Source organism: Ambystoma mexicanum, chromosome 3p (assembly GCF_040938575.1).
Source record: "Ambystoma mexicanum isolate Mex_15411 chromosome 3p, UKY_AmexF1_1, whole genome shotgun sequence".
NCBI lineage: Eukaryota > Metazoa > Chordata > Amphibia > Caudata > Ambystomatidae > Ambystoma > Ambystoma mexicanum.
In genome coordinates this window covers 596,571,255-596,589,957 of record NC_090925.1, presented here as the reverse complement: position 1 = coordinate 596,589,957, position 18,703 = coordinate 596,571,255, and the positions used below count along the sequence as shown (strand labels likewise).

At 49.7% G+C, this 18,703-nt stretch overlaps 1 protein-coding gene across 3 annotated transcripts in view; it reads right to left on the bottom strand.

Annotated features, from left to right (window-relative positions):
* The window catches only part of LOC138579573 (embryonic polyadenylate-binding protein-like), a 1,702,133-nt gene that overhangs the window by 871,494 nt on the left and 811,936 nt on the right, over window positions 1-18,703 (bottom strand). The window lies entirely within an intron of this gene.

Genomic DNA, 18,703 nt, shown 5'->3' with positions numbered 1-18,703 from the left:
TAGGGCAGTCATTGGCTGTTGGCAGTATGACCCAGAGATCAGTGATTGGTTACTACTAGGAAAGGCAGATCAGAAACTAAACCGATACTGATTTTTTTCTGTACCGAGGATTCCCAGCCGGACGGGGAATATTCATGAGCATGTGAATCCATGCCAGACCCCATGCTGGAGAAGACAGACAACAAAAACGTAGCCAAATATGGGAATGGCTCAAGATCTGACCCATACAAAAGCAAAATCAGGCGAGTGTAAGCAGGATATTATGCGAAGAGTGCAGTTTTCAGCCCCTTCTTAAATATTTCCGTAGAAGAGGTGGTCCTTAATATGATTGCAAGAAAATTCCATTTAAGGGGGGCTGCCGAAATGAATGCCGGGTCCCTGGAATTTTTTTGTCTTCAGGCGTGGCATAGCCAGGGTATTAGAATCGTCCAAACGAAGGGACCTGATGTTTTTTTACCGTAACTAATTCTTTAAGGTAAAGTGGCATGACTCCATGTATGCATTTATGTGTGATAAGGAGGAGCCTGAACACAACCCTGGCCTGCACAGGCAACCAGTGTAAACTTTGCTGTGCTTCAGATACATGGTCTTTTTTTAGATAGACCTTTCACTACTCTAACTGCACCATTCTGAATGACCTGTAATCGAACGTCAGAAAGCGGCAACCCAACGAGAAGACTACAACAATAATCGATCTTGGATCCAATTATTGCACTTGCCAGTGTTTCGGGGTTTGATTCTGAGATGAAGGGCCTAAGACAGCGAAACAACTTGAGAAAGTATGAGGCCGATGAAACAAGACTGTTCACTTGGGCATTCATTTCAGATTTTTGTCAAGATAAATGCCGAGGGTTTTCACCTTGCTCATAACCTCAATGTGGCAGCTGTCTATAAGAAAAGACTAATAGCCAGGTCCTAACTTCTCTAATTTGGACTCTGTGCCAACAAGTAGAAGCTCTGTCTTGGAGCCATTAATGGCTATTATATAGTATAATCGCGGTAGAAAAGTTAGGGTAGATAATACTGCCACCAGCCAAGTCTAAATGTTAAAAGAGCAAAACAGTGTTCCAGGAGGTACAGATAAAAAGGGCTAAGGATTAACCCTTTCCAATACTCCATGTAAAATGGGGTGTACTGGATCCGTGGTTAGATGACTATGTAAAGTTAATGGCAACTTTACCCTTTTCTGGGGGGCGGTAGTCAGCCCCAGAAATTGAGTCAGTGGGAAGTCTAAAAGACAACCGTGTCACTGCACTGAAGGTGCTGTGTAACACAAGTGTGGGGCTCCTGAAGTGGTGTGCTCCAGAGTCCACAATCACAAAACAGATAAAATACACATCGCAAAACACAGGTAAGAGGGGGGGAAAGCTCACACTCTTACCAAGTGGAAAAAATAAACTCCAGAAATCCAGCAAAGCTGCTGGGGGACTCACTAGGTAAGGGAAATTAGCCAAAGAATGGGAATGCTCCGTAACACCCAGTGACAAAACCTAGTAGACTTGCTCTTGTACTGGCTCCTAGTAGCGGCACTCCTAGCGCCCTGTATGAGGTAGAGGTTAGCCTGTGATTGACGCAGATGCTTTAATGTGACCTGTTCAAGAATCACTCTGCGAGGGCTAACTTCTAGGTGGCAGGGTGGATGGCTGTGCCTCCCTGCTGTGAGAGTAGGTCAACTAGACCCAGCAGAAGGTGCACCGGGGCCTGTTCAGACAGGCTGAGTAGTTCCGAGGACCATGGCCTCGCGGGCCACCACAGAGCTAACATGACACGGGGGTGCCGGGACTCCCTGATCTTGCAGATTAACCTGTGGACCAGGGGAGTGGGAGGAAAGGCATACGCGTTCATGTTGTCCCATTGTATCTGCATCACATTGCCCAGAGAGCCCAATCCCTGTGCCTGCCACGATGCAAACTGGGGGCACCTCCTGTTGGACCAGGTGGCGAAGAGCTACACCTGTGGATCTGTTGAAGATGCCCTGAAGGACCTGTTAAACTGCCATTCCTAGTTGTCCGCACCCAGTCTGAGCCTGTCCGCCTCTAGATTGGACTCCCCCGGGAGGTGGATTGCCCTCAAGTGAAAGTTGATCTCCAGATCCCACTCTCAAATGCTGACTGCCAGGCTGCATAGGGGAGGAGACCTGGTGCCACCCTGCTTTGTTGAAGTAATACATGCTGGTGGAGTTGTCCATTTGATTGAGCTTCATTTTGCCACTGATGAGCAGAAAGAAAGGCTTTGAGAGCCAGCCAGATCGCCTTCAGCTCTAGCCAATTGATATGAGCCTCCAGCTCTTTAAGAGACCAAACTCCATAGATGCTGTGGTTGTCCAGGGTAGTTCCCCCAGCCCTCCAAGGAAGAATCCGGGCCGATGGTAACCTGTTGTGCGCATTGCCAGAAGGGTCTGCCTATCCTCATATAGCATTCCCTGCTCAACCAGACAAGGTCCTGGTGAAGAAACGGAGGGATGCTGACGAGTTCCTCCTGGGAACCCTGCTCCTGACTCCATGAGGCTCCGAAGTGCAGTTGTAATCTTCTCATTTTGAGCCAGGTGTATGGCACTGCCAGTAGACATTGCGCCATGATACCCAAGAGGTGCTCATACCACGATGCCGAGGTCACCGCTCTGAGAAAATGACGCGTTGCCCTATTGATGACTGATCTTGTCCTCCGAGGGAAACTCTCTCAGAGATTGTATCCCAGATGAGGCACAGGAACGTTACTCTGCGTCAGCTCCAGCTGCGACTTCTTGAGATTGATGGAGAATCCCAAGTCGTGTAGCGTATTCATGAGGGCAGACGTAATGTGATGGACAGCCTGCAGAGATCTTGCCCTGACAAGCCAATCTAGGTATGGCTAGACATGGTGACTGTTGGGCAGAATCCCCTGCAGTGCCCTTAGGGACCACTACACACAATTAAGACTACAGGTGGCAATACAAGTTTTACCTTTGGTACAAGCGTGTACTACTAAGTTATAGTGGTAGCAGTAGCAGAGCAGCCAGGCTTATCTCAAGAGTATATGAGCAGTAGCAGAGATTACACAAAGAGACCACAATTACTGTGACTCCAGCAAACACTGATTCAAGGTTTCAGGGAGAAAAATATAAGTACATTTATTGTTAAACCATTCGTTATAAACACAACACTTCTATTAAACTTCAATAAAAACCACACCTTATTCACTTTGTACAGTAAGTCTCAAGGTAAAGTACCCTGTGTTGCATGCACCGGTGTTACGAACAAACCACGTTACCGCGAATACAATTGCTATCACTTTTTGACAGGTTGGTCTACTAACTAAACGTGTATCCGTGACATGAAATGCTACCGGGGTAAAAACGCACTTAGCAATTGACATACCCAGAGGGAGTTGGAGGCAAAAATCACAGGCAATATTTTGGTTAGGCAGGCAGAATCAAGAAACACGATTTCAAAAGTCAAAGGACCGGAGCCAGGTTTGAGAGACACCGGGGCCTGTTGCCGAGGATCACACAGACAGTCAGTTCGAGATTCAACATAGCCAAAAGTACTTCGATATGGTTAATGTTCGGAAGCAAAAGTTATAAGAAGGAGGGAAGACAAGGGCAAGCCTTGGAAATGAAGAAAAGGGATTCACCCAGTTTCCTCAAGCAGAACACAGTACCTTGTTCCAACGGTGCAGCTGGTGCCCTGGCAGTTGTTCCTAGCGCTTTCCCGTAGACCCACGATTGCCGGAGCTTCGTTGTGAAGGAGGACGTCTGAAGGGGGTCTGCACCACACTGGGATGAGGCCGGGAGCAGCGACACGGAATAAAAGGTGCACTCCTTAAAAACAGGAGAGGCTCTTCAGATGGCTATCCGGACCACTACAGCGGTGTGCAGCGATTTCGACCAAGGAAGAGGATCCTCTAGCTGTGGAAGATGAGCTGTTTGTTCCCACCAAGCTCAAGGGAAGAAGACACCGGACTGGATCTTCTCTGACTCGTTGAATGTGATAGCTCAGGCCTGCAGCAGGCCTTCACCGGGAAGGTAGTTGCAGCAGCCGTCGTTCTCTCTGCCTCTCGTCGGTTCCTTGCAGTTCCAGTGGCGGCTCTCCGACTTCTAGCCCAAGAGACCTGCCTTTTATGCGCAAAACCCCCATTCACACAGCCTGTCAATCACGCAGCAGGGGGTTGTCCAGCCTTGACCAATCGTAACAAAGTGTGACTTGGGTTTCCTAGGATACCCTGTGCAGGGAGTGACTACACCCCTCCCTCACATCCAGCCCACCTAGACACCCAGGTGCCTTGAGGGGGGCTGCTAGGTAGAAGCCCGCCAAAAGACAGCGAACAAAGGCGGCAAAACTGGTTTGCCGCGCAAAGTAAAACAAGGAGGAGCTTAACAAAAAGAAATGGTGAATACACCACACCGGAGCCAAAAGAAAAAGGATTTGGTCAAGCAGGTTTAAGTTCTAGGTGTTATGATTCCTGCCCCTCCTGTCCCCAGCCCTCCAAGATGTCAGGCTGGAGCCAGGCCACGATCACCTACATGGTCCTCAAGGGCCTCTCCATCCCTCCAAAGACAGTCAGACCTTGGCGCTTGTTCCACCAGATTCACTCACTCCCATAGGATAACATTGGGGATTGGACTTGTGCTTTGATGGGGACAAGATGGATGCCCCCACATATTTCGGTTCCCAGAACTGCATTTGCAGTCTAGTCTTTTGGATGTGGTTCAGCCCATACACACCTGGGATAACCAGAGACTACTTAAGCCACGCCCAGGCTGAGAAACATGCTTTGTGTTTTCTGCACCTGCAGCGTGACACTCACCGTGTTCGGATCGGTCTCCAGTAGTCCTGCATCTTTCTTCTGCGCTCAGCTTCTGCAAGAACAAGAACACCGTTAGGAACAGCCTTACCTTGCGGAGCTTCTGCCCATCATTCATCGCTTCTTCTGTTCTGCGGGCATCTTTGGCGGTGTCATTTCCATCCCGGCACGCCGCTTCCTGAGGAAAAGGGAAAAGAACAGAAAAAAGGCATTAGTAAGCATTCAGCAAATCTTTGCTTATTTTTAATGATTGTACAAGCTTCAAGCGCTTACCTGAATCCCAGCCGCTCTGGGGGAACTCTGTCTCCGGAACTTCTCACCCATCTGCAAGAGGGAAGAGACACTCCAGGTTAGCGTGGAAACATCTAGAGGCGCCGCATACCGCGCTCGCTTACCACATTTCTTCTTCATAACCGGCATCCACGCTGAAAACGTCGCAGCACCTAAAAGACACAGAAAAAGAACTCTGTTCAATACAAATACGAAAGGGTCGCATCGCGCTCTCACTCACCTTCAGCGCTACTAATCTCAGCAGCAGGTTGCCATTCACGGACGCCGGCCATCATCTAAGGCAGGAAAGGAACAATGTTAGAGAACTGTTCAAAAGACTCATACTTACCTGTCAGACTCTTGCCAGTGAAGTAACTAGGCAGCAACGAGCCCGCATCAATCAACGCACCCCTGTGCTGAAAGCAGGACGGAGAGCACACTTTCCATGAAACAAGGTGAGCTGTGGATCAAAGGGAAGGGTTGTACCCCGGGGAAGAAGGGGTTAAAGCACACAGAGACAATAGGGAGATAAACTCTACCAATCCTGTGTTTCACGCCCAGTCTCCAGTTGAGTAGACTCCAGGGAAGGGTTCGAGGTCGTAAGAGGTCAGAACAGGCTAAGTGACGTCCCCGTGGATACCAGGTGAGCATTAGACTAGGCTACAATATCACCACGGTTATAGAAGATAACCGCGGTAGAAAGTTAGGGCGGATACCACTGCCACCAGCCATATCTAAATGTTAAGAGTGAAACAATGCTCTAGGAGGTACAGATCAAAAAGGGATACGAATGAACCCTTTCCAGTACTCCATGGAAGATGGGGTGTACATGATCTGTGGTAGATTGACTAAGTAAAGTTAATGGTAACTTTACCCTTTTCTGGGGGACAGTAGTGCCTCAGAAATGGAGTCGGTGGGAGTATGAACGCAAACCCAGTGCCACTGCACAAAAGGTGCTGTGTGACACACAAAGAAGGGGGCTACTGAAGTGGTGTCCTTCAGAGCCCGCAATCACAAAACTAGGTGGAAACACATAGCAAAACACAGGTAAGAGTGGGGGGAAGGTTCTCACTTTTTTTTTTCCAACATTGTTTTTATTGTTTTTGTGGCATAACAAGCATTGCAAATATTCAACTATTACATGCTTTTCACACTTGCCATGGCAAGAGAAGAAAACTGTAATTAGCATAATTAAATTAGAACAAAACATGGGATTTTTCCCAAGAACCAAACCAGCAGTAACTGGAGGCTGGGAGGGCTGTATACAGTGTAGGGACAGAAGACTTCTTCGGTCACAGTTAGCTTATTGTAGACTGTCATTATGCCTGTGTGTGGGCTTAGGATGGGTTCTTCAGGCAGAAGCCCCTGCAGGTATGTGCCTCTAGACTGCGCAGCCTTTAACGACTCGGTTGTAAGCCGGAGACATCTACGCATCGACTACATGTTGTGTCCCTTTCTTTTCAGTCCTGGGTTTCCATCCAACGCAGCGCCGGGGGCTGTTTTGCCACACCAGAGAACTGCCGTACATAGTCCAGGAAGGGGGCCCAGGTGTGCTCAAATTTAGACCTGTTGCCGAGTCTGATGGCACTAACTTTCTCGGCTGCTACGATTTCCCAACATTTGGACCACCAAATTTGCGTAGACGGACCCTCTGGGTTTTTTCATAATCTGGCGATGGAGATTTTGGCGGCAGTTAGAAGGTGAGAGCAGAGGTCTGCCATGCATCCTGTTATGGGGAATTGGCCATCTCCTGTTGCACCCAGCAGCGCAATTCCCAGATCCCAGGGGATAGTAAGCCCGATGATTCCTTTGATTTGTTCCAGGATATTCTTCCAGAATTGGGTGGCTTTTGGGCAAGTCCAAAAACGTTGGGGCAGCCCCTCCAATACTGAGCCGGGATGGCTGGGTTATACTGGTTTAGAATTTCGGGGGTATGGTACCACCTGTAGCAGACTTTGAACGCCCTTTCTTTGTTCGTTACACATTTTGAGCTTTTTTGCGCTCGGGTCCAGATGCGATACCATTCCTCCATTTCAAATGTTCTTCCAATGTCTTCTTCCCACTTTAACATGTACGGCTCTTTTTGGGTGGGGTCTGTTCTATCAAATATTTTGTATAGCGTGGAGATTTTCCCCCTCGGAGGGTTAGCGGGGAGGGTGTGTTCTAATGCTGTCAACTCTCTGCTGTCGTGTTTCTTGACCTGCTCATTTGACAGCCAATGCCTCAGTTGCGTGTATCGAAACCTTTCGGTTTCCGGGATCTGAAATGTAGTTTTGCACTCTTCGAAATTTAGTGGGCGGCCATTCTCAAAGAAGTTTGCCATTGTCTCTAGGCCCCCGGCTCTCCAATTCCCAAAATGATGCGGTGCAGTTCCCGGGGAGAAGTCCGGGTTGTCCCCGATTGGTGTGAGGGGTCCCATAGTGCTTCTGCATTTCCATAGGCGGGCTGCCTTTCTCCAGCTAGCCACTGAATTCCTCGTTGATGGTAGAGGGCCCGGTTCTTGGGTCCTCTTGGAAACTTTGCAGTGGGGCAGCCTCTCGATCAGGGTCTTGCTCCAATCTTCTATTTGTAACCACTGGGGGCGGTTGGCGGTAAGTTTCCAGGCAAAGGCTGGGGCTAGTTGAGCTGCGGGGCAGTACCTAGCCATGTCCGGGAACCCTAGGCCACCCGTTGCCGCACTCCGGAGCATGATGCGTTTTGGGATGCGCGACTTCTTTCCTTCCCAGACCAGGTTCAGTATGCCCCTTTGCAGCTTTTCTAAGGCTTTTCCCGGGATCGTCACTGGAAGTGACTGTGCGAAATATAGTCGTGGGGTTAAATTCATTTTTATTGCCGTGATCCGGCCAAACCGTGAGATTTCTTGTTTTCTCCATTGACCGATTTTTCAGCTCTCTGAAGAGTGCCGGGAAGTTTGTCTTGTACAGCTTCTCCGTTTTGTTGGGTAAATGAACTCCTAGGTAGCTGATGCTCCTTTTTGCCCATGGGATCTGGAGCTCGGCCTCCACTGCCGTCTTGAGTTTTATTGGGACGTTGATGCCCATCGCCACTGATTTGGAGATGTTTATTGTGAACCCTGAAGCTGCACGGAATTCAAGGGTTTGCCATAGGGCTCCCATAGATTCGGTCGTGTGGGTGAGTGAGCAGCACATCGTCCGCATATTGGGCTATTTTGTAGGATTCTTTTGATTGTGAGCCCGTGTATCGATGGGTTCAGGCAGACTCTCTCCACAAATGGCTCCATGGATAAGGCCAAGATGAGTGGGGAGAGGTGGCATCCCTGTCTTGTACCTCTAGTTATGTTGATTTTGCCTGATTTGGCCCCATTTACACGCAGACTCGTGGAGGGACTTGGGTAGTTGGCTAGGACCCATTTTCTGAAGTTCGGACCAAAGCCAAAATGCATTAAAAGTTTTCTTTATTTAGCCCCAGTCAAGCAGGTCAAATGCCTTATGCGCATCCAGGGAGAGGATTGTCAGCTTCAAGCTCGTCCCGTTTGCCGACTCTATAATGTTAAAGGTTCTGCGGATATTGTCCTGAGTGCCCTGCCCCAGAATGAAGCCTGCTTGATCCGGATGGATGATCTCTGGGAGGAGCGGGGCCAGCCTGTTTGCCAATATTTTAGCGTATATTTTCGCATCATTGTTCAGAAGAGTTATGGGCTTGTATGATGCACATTGTGCCCGGTCTTTCCCAGGTTTTGGGATCAGCACTGTCAGTGATTCATTTATGGCCGCTGTAGTGGACCCTGTCACAAGGAATGAGTTGTATAGGTTTGCCAAGTGGGGTGCTAGCAGGTGAGCAAACTTATAGAATTTTGGGGTCAGTCTGTCGGTCCAGGCGTAGCATTTTTCAGGAGGCGGGTCGTCTCGCTTACTTCCTCATCTGAGATTGGGCGCTCAAGGTCAGGCATTAGGGGGTGTGGTTGCTTTTCTGGGATCGGGGCCAGGAATTGTACAATGGCCTGGCCTGGCGTCAGGGGTCCCGCCAAGATATCTTCATGATGCTGGACCACCGTCTCGAGCTTCTCTGGGTCCAGGTGGTGTAGAGTGCCGTTTTGGTCAGTCAGGCTATGGATGTAGTTCCTGGTATGGAGTTTTATCAGCTTATGTGCTAGAAAAAAAAACAGATTACTGGTTTCATGGCGTCCCACACAGTTGCCGTTGAGGAATCCGGGGTTGTATTCTCGGTGAAGTAATTCTGAAGCGCTTCGGCGAGGTCAGCGCAGGCTGCTCCATCGGCCAGGATGTGATCTTGAATTTTCCATTGCCGATGGGTGGGTTCTGGGACTCTGTGCAGAAGCAGCGCCATCGTAACCGGCGCATGATCTGAGATTGCTATGTGCCCAATTTGGATTTCCTCCACATAGGGGGCAATTGTGTTTGCGCCGTGTAGGAGATCGATCCGCGAGTACCCTCTATGGACATGAGAGAAGAAGGTATGGTCTCGTTCTCCCTGGTTGCGCAGTCTCCATATGTGGATCGTCTGTTTCCCGTAGGAATTCGGCAATGGGCAAGGCTTTGCTGTAGTCTTCCCTGGAAGATGGTAGGGTCTTGTCGACACTCTGGTATAGGGGAAGGTTAAAGTCTCCTCCAATTAGTAGGTGGCCGGCGGAGAAAGCTGTAATGATCGGGAGGAGGTTGCGAAGAAATTGGTCTTGATCTTTGTTTGGACCATAGATTGCCACTAGGGTAATAAGTAGTTCAACTAGGAACCCTTTTAGAAGCAGGAATCTCCCCTCTGGGTCTTTTGATGGTGATCTGAGTTAATGGCAAATTTTGACTCAGCAGGATTGCCACGTCTTTTTTTTGCTGTGTGGCAAAGGCGAAGTAGCATTTAGGGAAGCGTAGGAAATGTATCAGTTTTTCGTCCTCTGCCAACAGGTGAGTTTCCTGGAGGAAGGCGATGTCAGCTGCCGATTGGTCTAGTCTATGTTCTACCGACTTCCGCTTTCTTGGGGCGTTGAGACCTTGTACGTTCCACGTTGTGATGGCAAGTTGTTTTGTTTAATGAACCCATCCTTTAAATCCAAGATAGATCAGTTCGTAGTCTTCCCTGAAGGTTTCTTGTTCCCAGTCTTTCGGCTCCTTTTCCCCCCGTGCCTCCCCCTCCCTGTCCCCTCTTCTCTCACCCCTCCCAACAATAACAAGGTTTCCAGGTCAGCCTTCAATCAACTCTGATGGAGGCGATTGTGCCTCTTCTGTTGCCCAGTAAAGTACAGGTTGATCAATTTCAGCGTCTGATCGTTGGCGGGGTTAAAGCCAATTTTCGGTGGTGTTTGGGTCTCCCTCCCCAGGCCTGACTGGGGAGGGTCATGTTGGTGACTTCGCTTGAAGGTCCCGGGGGTTGGATAGTCTGTGTTATGGGAACAGCCGTAGCCGTCTCAGTTTAATTTTCCACCGGGAAGGTGGTAAGCCTGGGAGGGGACTTGGAGATTCCCCCGGTTTGAAGTTGTAGTTGGTGGGGGCCTCATTTCTTAGAGATTGTTATCCCTCTTAGTTTTGTTCGGGGGGGCTCCGGGGTCTGCGATGCCCCTCCATTTTGGTCCAGTGCCTGGAGGAGTCCCCATGGGGTCTTTCCTAAACTTCCGCAGACCCCCCTGGAGGCCCCCGCCTCACTGTCCGGGTTCATGAAGCGCGCGGCCTCCGTAGGGGAGGGGATCAGTCGTGACTTGCCATCCCAGGTGAAGATTAGGGCCGTTGGGAATCCCCATCGATAGGTTGTCTTCCTCTCCCACAGCCATTTCGTGAGTGGTTTAAGGGCTTTTCTTTTTTTGAGTGTAACCGCTGCAAAGTCTTGGTAGAGGGAAATAGCTGCATCTCTGAAGCCGATCCGGGCCGAGCTTCTAGATTTGCGCATGATTTCTTCCTTGACCCTGTAAAAGTGGACTCTCGCTAGGACATCAGGCGGGGAGGTTCCATTTTGTTTGGCTCTAACCCTATGGACTCTGCCCAGTTCCAGGGGGGCATCGTCTGGAAGCATTAGAATGAAGCGGAATAGGTTGTTGACATAGGTGTTGAGTTCTTCCTCGGGGACAGAACTCGGGATTCCTCTCAGGCGGATATTGTTGCGTCTGGATCTGTTTTCCGCTTCTTCTCGTTTGTTTTCAAGAGCTTCACATCTGGCCTCCAACGCGGTGAGCGTGTCAGCCCCTTCCCCAATCTCAAAGTTTTGCTCAAACAGTAGTTTTGATTTCTTCTGTTCTGGTTTCAACTTCGCCCACTCTTGTCTAGAGACGAGATTTTGCCTTTTAGTTCTTCTGTGCCTTTTTGGTATTCCTTAGTTATGGCAGAGGAGCTCTTGCAGGTCTGCTTTAGTGACTGCTTGGGTCGGCGTATCGTTGGTGGGGTCAGGGGGCGCGCTAGAGATGGCGGTGTCATTACGCTCCCCTTTCTTAGACTCCTACCCCATGGTGGTGGACAGCAGGGTAGATATATCAGTTTGTTTAGAGGGTTGCGGGTTCCTGGACATTGTTCTTTGTGATTGTGGTGGGGAACTGGTCAGCCCCTCCCGTATAATAGGCAGCTGTAGCTCGTAAAGGATCCTCTTTGGCTCAGACTCCCAAAGTCGTGTCCTGGAGACCCCCCGGGGCTATTGAATGTTACTTGGTGGCTCTGCCGTGGGGCACTGAAACGAAGCAGTCCTCAGCCCCCCCTTCGATATGCTGGAGCCCCGGGGGGGGGTGGGAGATAGGGTGGTAGAAGGGACTGGACTGCCGCCTAGTCGAGTCCGCTCCCCTGGGAAGCCGAGCAAGGTCGTCCAGGGGGTGGGAGGAGTTGTGCAGGGCTCTTCGAATCTGCAGTATGAAGCGGGGCGGCAGACTCTTTCTGGGTCCGGGAGGCTCAGGGGTAGTTTTTCGGGCCCCAGTCCTGAGGTGACACTCGGCGGGGCGGGCCCACTTCTTTCTCCCCTGGGAGCCGGGGCTGAGGAGCTGGGGAGCCGGTGGGTGGGTCCGTGAGAGAATTTGGGTGGTGCAGCAGGTGCCGCCCAACCTTCCTCCAGGAGCGAGTGCCGCGTTCTGAGTCTGGGCTGCTGGAAGCCACCTTCTCCCCTCACTTCTGATGCTTTTCAGGGGCGAGCAGCTACGGCGTGGCATGCGGAGTCCCCGGCGGGGGCCAGGCGCTGGGAGCCCCGGGTAGCCCATGGAAGCCTTCGGGGGGCCGCCTGCTCCGAGATGACAGTGGTGGGAGACTGGTGGGTTTGAGGGGTCGGCAGGACCCTACGCTGTGTTCTTCTGCGCCGGGTCCCCTCTTGCTGCTGTGGGCCTTTTTCAATCCCAATGCTCCAGCATTGTGTTTGCCGGAACGGGTTGTTCTGCTGGGTCTCGGTAGGAGTCGGGTCCCATTGCATTCCCTTCCGATCACTGCGGGTGTCGCCTAGTCATAGGCGCGTCCCCCGGGGACTGGAAAGCAGATTCACTCCTGTCGGACTGGAGGAGACGGGATAGTTCCCGTCTCCCCTGCCGAGGCTGATCAAGGAAAGGAGGTTTGATTAGAAGCCGCTACTATCCGCCATCTTGTAGCTCCGCCGGCGCGCTGAGTCATCTCGCCAGGGAGCTCGGCCAGAACTCAGTCCCCTCACAGGCTAGGAGTGTCGCGGTGGTGGTATAAGGTGCCGCCGCCTCTTGGCTCTTCGGGACGCCGAATTTGCAGACAGGAGCTTCGGTTTTACTGGGACATTTTGTGTGGACACGGTCTCGGCCGGGAACTCTCACTGGGCCAAACCGCTCGCCATGGCACCAAGCCACGCCCCCTCACTCTTACCTAGTGGAAAAAAAGAAACTCCAGAAGTCCAGCAAAGCTGCTGGGGGACTCACTAGGTGATAGGGATAATTCTCATCTATGGCTGATTCCCAACAGTGACCTTGGGCCCTGAGAAGGGCTGCCACTGCATTCATAAGCCTGATAAAGACCATTGGGGCTGAATTGAGGGGAAAAGGTCGAACCCTGTATTGGAAATGGAAAGCCATGATCCTGAACCTCAGGAAGGGTCAATGAGGCTGCCAAATCGGGATGTGTAAATATGCATCCTTCAGATCCAGGGAGCACATCCAGCCTCCCTTGCACAGTGTCTCTGCAATACGCGTTGGGGTAACCATCTTGAACTTTTGAAGAGGGCGGAAAGGTTCAGCGTGGAAAAGTTCAACACAACTCTCAGGCCAGCCTGGTGGCTCTTGTGTATGACGAAAATCCTGTAGAAGCCCTGCTGGGAGGCTGCCTGGCTCTCTACATGCTACTGAATTTCCACCAACAGAGTTGTTGTCCCAATCTGTGGGAATGGAGGGAAAGAGAAAGGAGAGGGAGGATCCGGTAGGCGATAGCACGTGGACACTGACAGGATCCTGGGACCCGCGAGCCTTGCGTGCCAATAATGTGTGCGAAGAGCAAGCCTGCTGCCCCTCCTCCACCGGAGACACGTGGACCCAGAGGGGAGTGTTATGCCATTTTTCCCCTCGGAGGCTGGGGTGGACGTAGTGAAGAGCCTGTTGCAGGTTGGACACTTGCTGAAGCCTAAAGATGTCGACATGTGCCGGGGAGGAGAGTGGCACCAGAGGACGGAGTATGTAATTAAAGACAAAAGACTAAAGACAAATGACAGTATCCAGGGAAAACTGTGTGGAATTACAAGGCGGAGGCCAAATCATGGAGCACTGGTGAAAGCGGTCTGCTCCCGTCGATGCAGAAAAGAGGACTGGGGAGTGGCGCCGGTGGGTGGAGTCTGGCCAGCGCATGCTCCCAGGGCGGTGCCCCCGCACACCTCTAAATTTAAAAAGGGGAAGAAGATTTTTTTCTGGTGAAAAAGGTTGTCTCCCGTCCTTAGCGAGGGACGCCCATACAGTATGGAGGAAAGGGGATGGGACAAAGGAGTACGAGAAGTCAATTTCTCTATCAAAGTGGTACTTTGCAAAAGTGTAGTGAGACTTAATAATCAGAGGCACTCAAAAGGGCCAATAAACTGAATATTAAGAAGGGGGACAGAATCATGACACCCTGAGGGAACTTCGAGTTTTGATACAAGTCACAAGACGCTATCGGAAACGTAATTATTTAAATAAGAAACAGTGGCACAAGAAGCCCAATGCAGGAGAAGGGAGTCCTTCTCTTGAACTTGGTTATTAATATAATGGTAGGGTCACAGTTAGCTTAATGTTGGACGGTGGATAGTTTGTTTTGGACATTCACCCACAACTGATGAGCTCCTTATCAGGTGTTTTTTTTTTTTTTAAACTCCTTATTGGTTTACATAACAAGAACATACAACAATACATACAATACACCAGAATTTCTGTAAGCATCCACAGTAAAGCCACAAAAAAAAAAGCAGGCAACATTTAAACCTTATTCAACAGTCAGAGTGTCTGGAAAATTAGTAGGACGCCGCGGACAATAGGAATGCTAAATAGGGCCGCCATATATTCCTGGGTCTTGCCAAGGGGTGTACAGGGGCGCTGGATTCAATTTCTACATTGTGACAATACAGAATGTCATTTATCCACCGATCATGCAGTGGAGGCCCTCCCCAGCCCCACAGCAAGGCAATCCTTCTCGCCAGGACCAGCAGGAGGCGTCAATCATGCCCCACTATCTCTTTTGTATACCCCAGAAGAGCAATTAAGACATAAGGAGAAACTCTCTAAGCCAAAAACTCCTACTGTCAAAAACCTGGGTCTAAAAGGAATTAACTCGGTGGCAATCCCATGATAGATGCATAAACGTGGCCGGGGTAAAACCAAACATCGCTGGTAGGCCTTGGATGTTGCAGGGAAGAACTTGGGTAGGTCAGCCGGAGTGAACTAGAACTAGTCTAGGATCTTAAAGCGAATCAACTGGAACCTGCTGTTCAGTGTAACCCTCTTAGTTTGATCGCAGCAATGAATGCCATGCTGCGTCAGGGATGGGGTCACCAAGGGACTTCTCACATTGCTGATGTAAGGGCTCGGGAGTTGGGCCTGGTCAGGCTTCCTTCCCTGTCTGTGTAATGGCAGCTTGGGGGGTGACTATGCTGGGCCCCCCCATAGTAGGCCTGACAACAACCTCTCTATGCTTCCTGCAAAGTGGAGTGGGAGGGCTGGCAGTAGGACGGGCTGAGAACCTTCAATGTTTGAGACAAATTCCCCCTTGGGGAGTAAAAATACTGCTTCCTCTGCTGAAGTGAGCCCATAGAACGCACCGTCTTATGTCCATTTCAATGGCTAGGAGAGATTTGTCCACTGCCATGCCGAATAGATTCTCCACGTCGAAAGGCATGTCAACAAACCTGACTTGCACATCCTGCCTGAAGTTAGTGGCCTTAAGCCAAACTTGTCAGTGAAGGGCAATACAATTTCCCAGTTGTCTGAATCCGGAGTCGGCAATGTGTAGGGCAACAGTTATTGCATGGTCTGATGCCACTTCGCCCTCCTGAAAAATGGCCATTGCCTTTTTTTTGTCTTCCCGCAGGAAATGGAGCATGGGGCCCAACTTGTACCAGAGCTCCCTCTCATAGTGCACGAGGACAGCTAGGGGGTTGGCAGCCTTGACCATGGTAGCGATGCATTTACCAGCCATATCCGGCTTCTTTCCAAATTGGTCAGGCGCGACAGAGCAAGAGTATGATGGGTTCAAAGACATCTTCCTTGCAGCAGTCGAAGCTACAGAGTCTGGTGTGGGAAGTTATCCGATACATTCAAGGGCTGTGTCCAGTACTCAATACTTCTTTTCCTGCCCCTCTCTGAGCAGAGTAGGGATTCCTCATCACCACTAGTTAGTCGTCCCAGAAGTCATCCAGTAGTGGGACCGCAACTACAGTCCAGTCTTTCTGGAGGATTCATGGTGCTGGAACAGGAATTCCTCCCATTCCTCTTCCGGCACCAGGTTGAAGAGCTTAACAGGCCAGGTGATTATTGCCTGGAAAGATCAACCTCATCTGGAAGGGGTCTCTCTAGAAGGCAACTCTACATTTGCTGGAATGCAGTCCTCCAACTCATCCGTTCCGAGTACCATCGGTATCTGTGCCTGTGTCTACTTCAGCCAGGTCTGGCTCCACCACAACAGGTGGCTGGTGGCTTGGTGGACCTGCGACAGGAGCCAGGCCGAGAACCAGTGGAGCCCCAGGAGCCATGAGCATGAGGACAGGGACTCGTAGGGCAAGCCGGCTGAACTGGCTGTTCAGACCGCATAGCTGGCTGCCGGGTGAGGCCACCATGCCCCTCTACTGGGGTGGGCAGACATCCTCTGCAAATTCTTCCTCCTCCTCTTACTAAAGGGAGGAAGGCTGAACCCCAGAGTAGAGGGTAATGCCCTGGGAGTCTGGCAGAAAAATCTGCGGTGGTGGCAATTACTTGTCCCTGACTAGAACCTCTTGCGAATGTAGTTAACAGGCACAACTAGAGAAGATGGTGATGCAGACTCCGCTGGGGCTGATGGGAGGCCTTGAAGTCAATGCTACTCTGGAAAAAGCTGTCGTTACTGTAGAGCTGGTGACCCTGGTCATCGAAGAGTCAGTGACGAGACAAACTGGTACCACCGGTTTGGCAGATAATGTAGTTCTCGTCGACTACGATGTCTTTGGGTAATCAGGGATTTTGACGAGAGAGGTCTCGTTGACGGAGTCCGAGTGGTTGACATCGAGGAGGTGGATGATCTCAGTCTCCCGAAGACTGGGCCCCCTTCGCAGTGGTAGTCGGACCAGGCGACGGAGATGCCACAGCCACACTGCTAGTCTATGAGGAAATCCAAGCGTTCGATGACTTCTCAACCTCTTGTCAGAGGGAGTACACTCTTTGGGCCTGCTAACCCTGAAAGAGGCATGACTGCTACTGACACAGAGTCAGTGGCCTTATTGTGCTCATGTAACCAACCTTTGATGGTTATTCTTCATAGTTTTTGAGAAGTACTGGTAGATCAGCCATCCTTCAATAACATGATCTGGGTGCAGAAAATAGATGGCGGTCCTCCATGTGGATGTTCTTCTAGCATCTTGAGCAGGCCTTTAAGAGTCACTTCTCGGCCTCCGACATGACGTGTGCAGTAGGCCCAAAATGCATCTTGCACAAACTGGAGATCCGACAGAAGGTGTGATCTCTACCGACAACGGGTCCCGGCTGCAGACATGTCACAATGGTGACCGCTGAAGAAAAAAAGAACAATTTTGATTTAAAAAACTAACACCAAAACGTGCAGTAAAAATCTGAAGATGGCTACCAAGGGTGGCGCTAAGTAGGACCTATGTCATTGGCTGAGGCAGTATGACCCAAAAAGACAATAATAGGCTATTTAAGAGACAAGCCGTTTAAGATTAAAGCTATGCTGATTTATATTACCACAGATTCCCAGCCTGACAGAATATTCATCGCATGTGTTGATTTCCTTTTTCACAAAACTCATTGTCTGTTTATGAGAAACTCCCCAGATTGTAAGATATAATTGAAAATCCTATCTCTTTAGTATTCCATTGTTATTACATTTTACACCATTATTTGGGGAAGAAGGGTCTCTGTCCACAACCCATAGTGACTACATTTTATGAAATTTATCTGGATGCTAGATTGAATTTTTCTTTTAGAAAATTGAGTAGTCCAAGAAAGTCAAAGACCAGAGTATTTAACCATGGTGTTGATTGCCACAACAAACATTGTCACTGCTTTCTGCGGACATGCAAATTATATGTGCAGAAAAAGTAACTAAAAAAGCAGATAATCATGGGTTAAACTCAGGTGAAAAGGATACGCTTGACCTAAAAGACTTCAGACAGGTTTTTCTAATATTTTCATGTGGTGCGCCACTAACTTGTGGGCTTTTCTGGGATGAACAACAAAGCTACACAACTGTCAAGTACATTAAAAGTATCCAATTTTAACAGGAACTAGAAAAAAGTCAATGGGTGCACACAAACAAGAAATGAGTATTGTATTTCATTGATTTATAGAGTGCTTTCACCAAAGCGCTGCACATACAGAGCCAACAGTCAGAACAAATTCAAAATGACAATTAATGAATATCTAGAGGCTATATAAAGCTAGAATCAGAGTTAAGAAGGGGAACCAAGCAAAAAACATGAAAAAGGTCCAAAGATGGAGAGGATCGGATATTGAGGGGGAGTGCCACAGTTTTAAGGGCCAACCGAGAAAAGGAGCAAACGCTGGATTGTACACCAGGTGTTGGGGGGGCCTTAGGTGAAGAGAGGAGGAACTGTTTAGGCATTCGAGTGGAAGCGTCAAAAGTTATACACCTCCTACTTGACCTGCTCCCACATTCAGTTATGGGCCACTCCTTTCTTTGCATGCTTTTAGCCCAACTGAGATAATCAGCCCGTTTGAAGATGTGTCGAAGATTCGTCAAGAAGACTCCTAAAAAGCTGGTTGGACAGCAAGTGGCAAGAGCAAGATAGCTGGCAAAGAATGAAAGCAAGGGAGAAGAGAGAACATCAGCGGTGCATGATATACCCAAATTAAGTCATCCAGAGCACCATCCGGTTAAGTAATGATTAACAGTTGAAAATATCCTTGACAACAAAAGAATGCAAGGCTACCCACGAAAGAAAAAGGCATAAAAACCTGATAAGTGGCACAACTGTGTGTTACCGAGTTTTAACAGGCAAAACGTAAGCTGAGATGTTGAGGGCACACATGCAGTATCATTCCACCATGCTAGAGTAAAGCTCAGTAATCCATGCC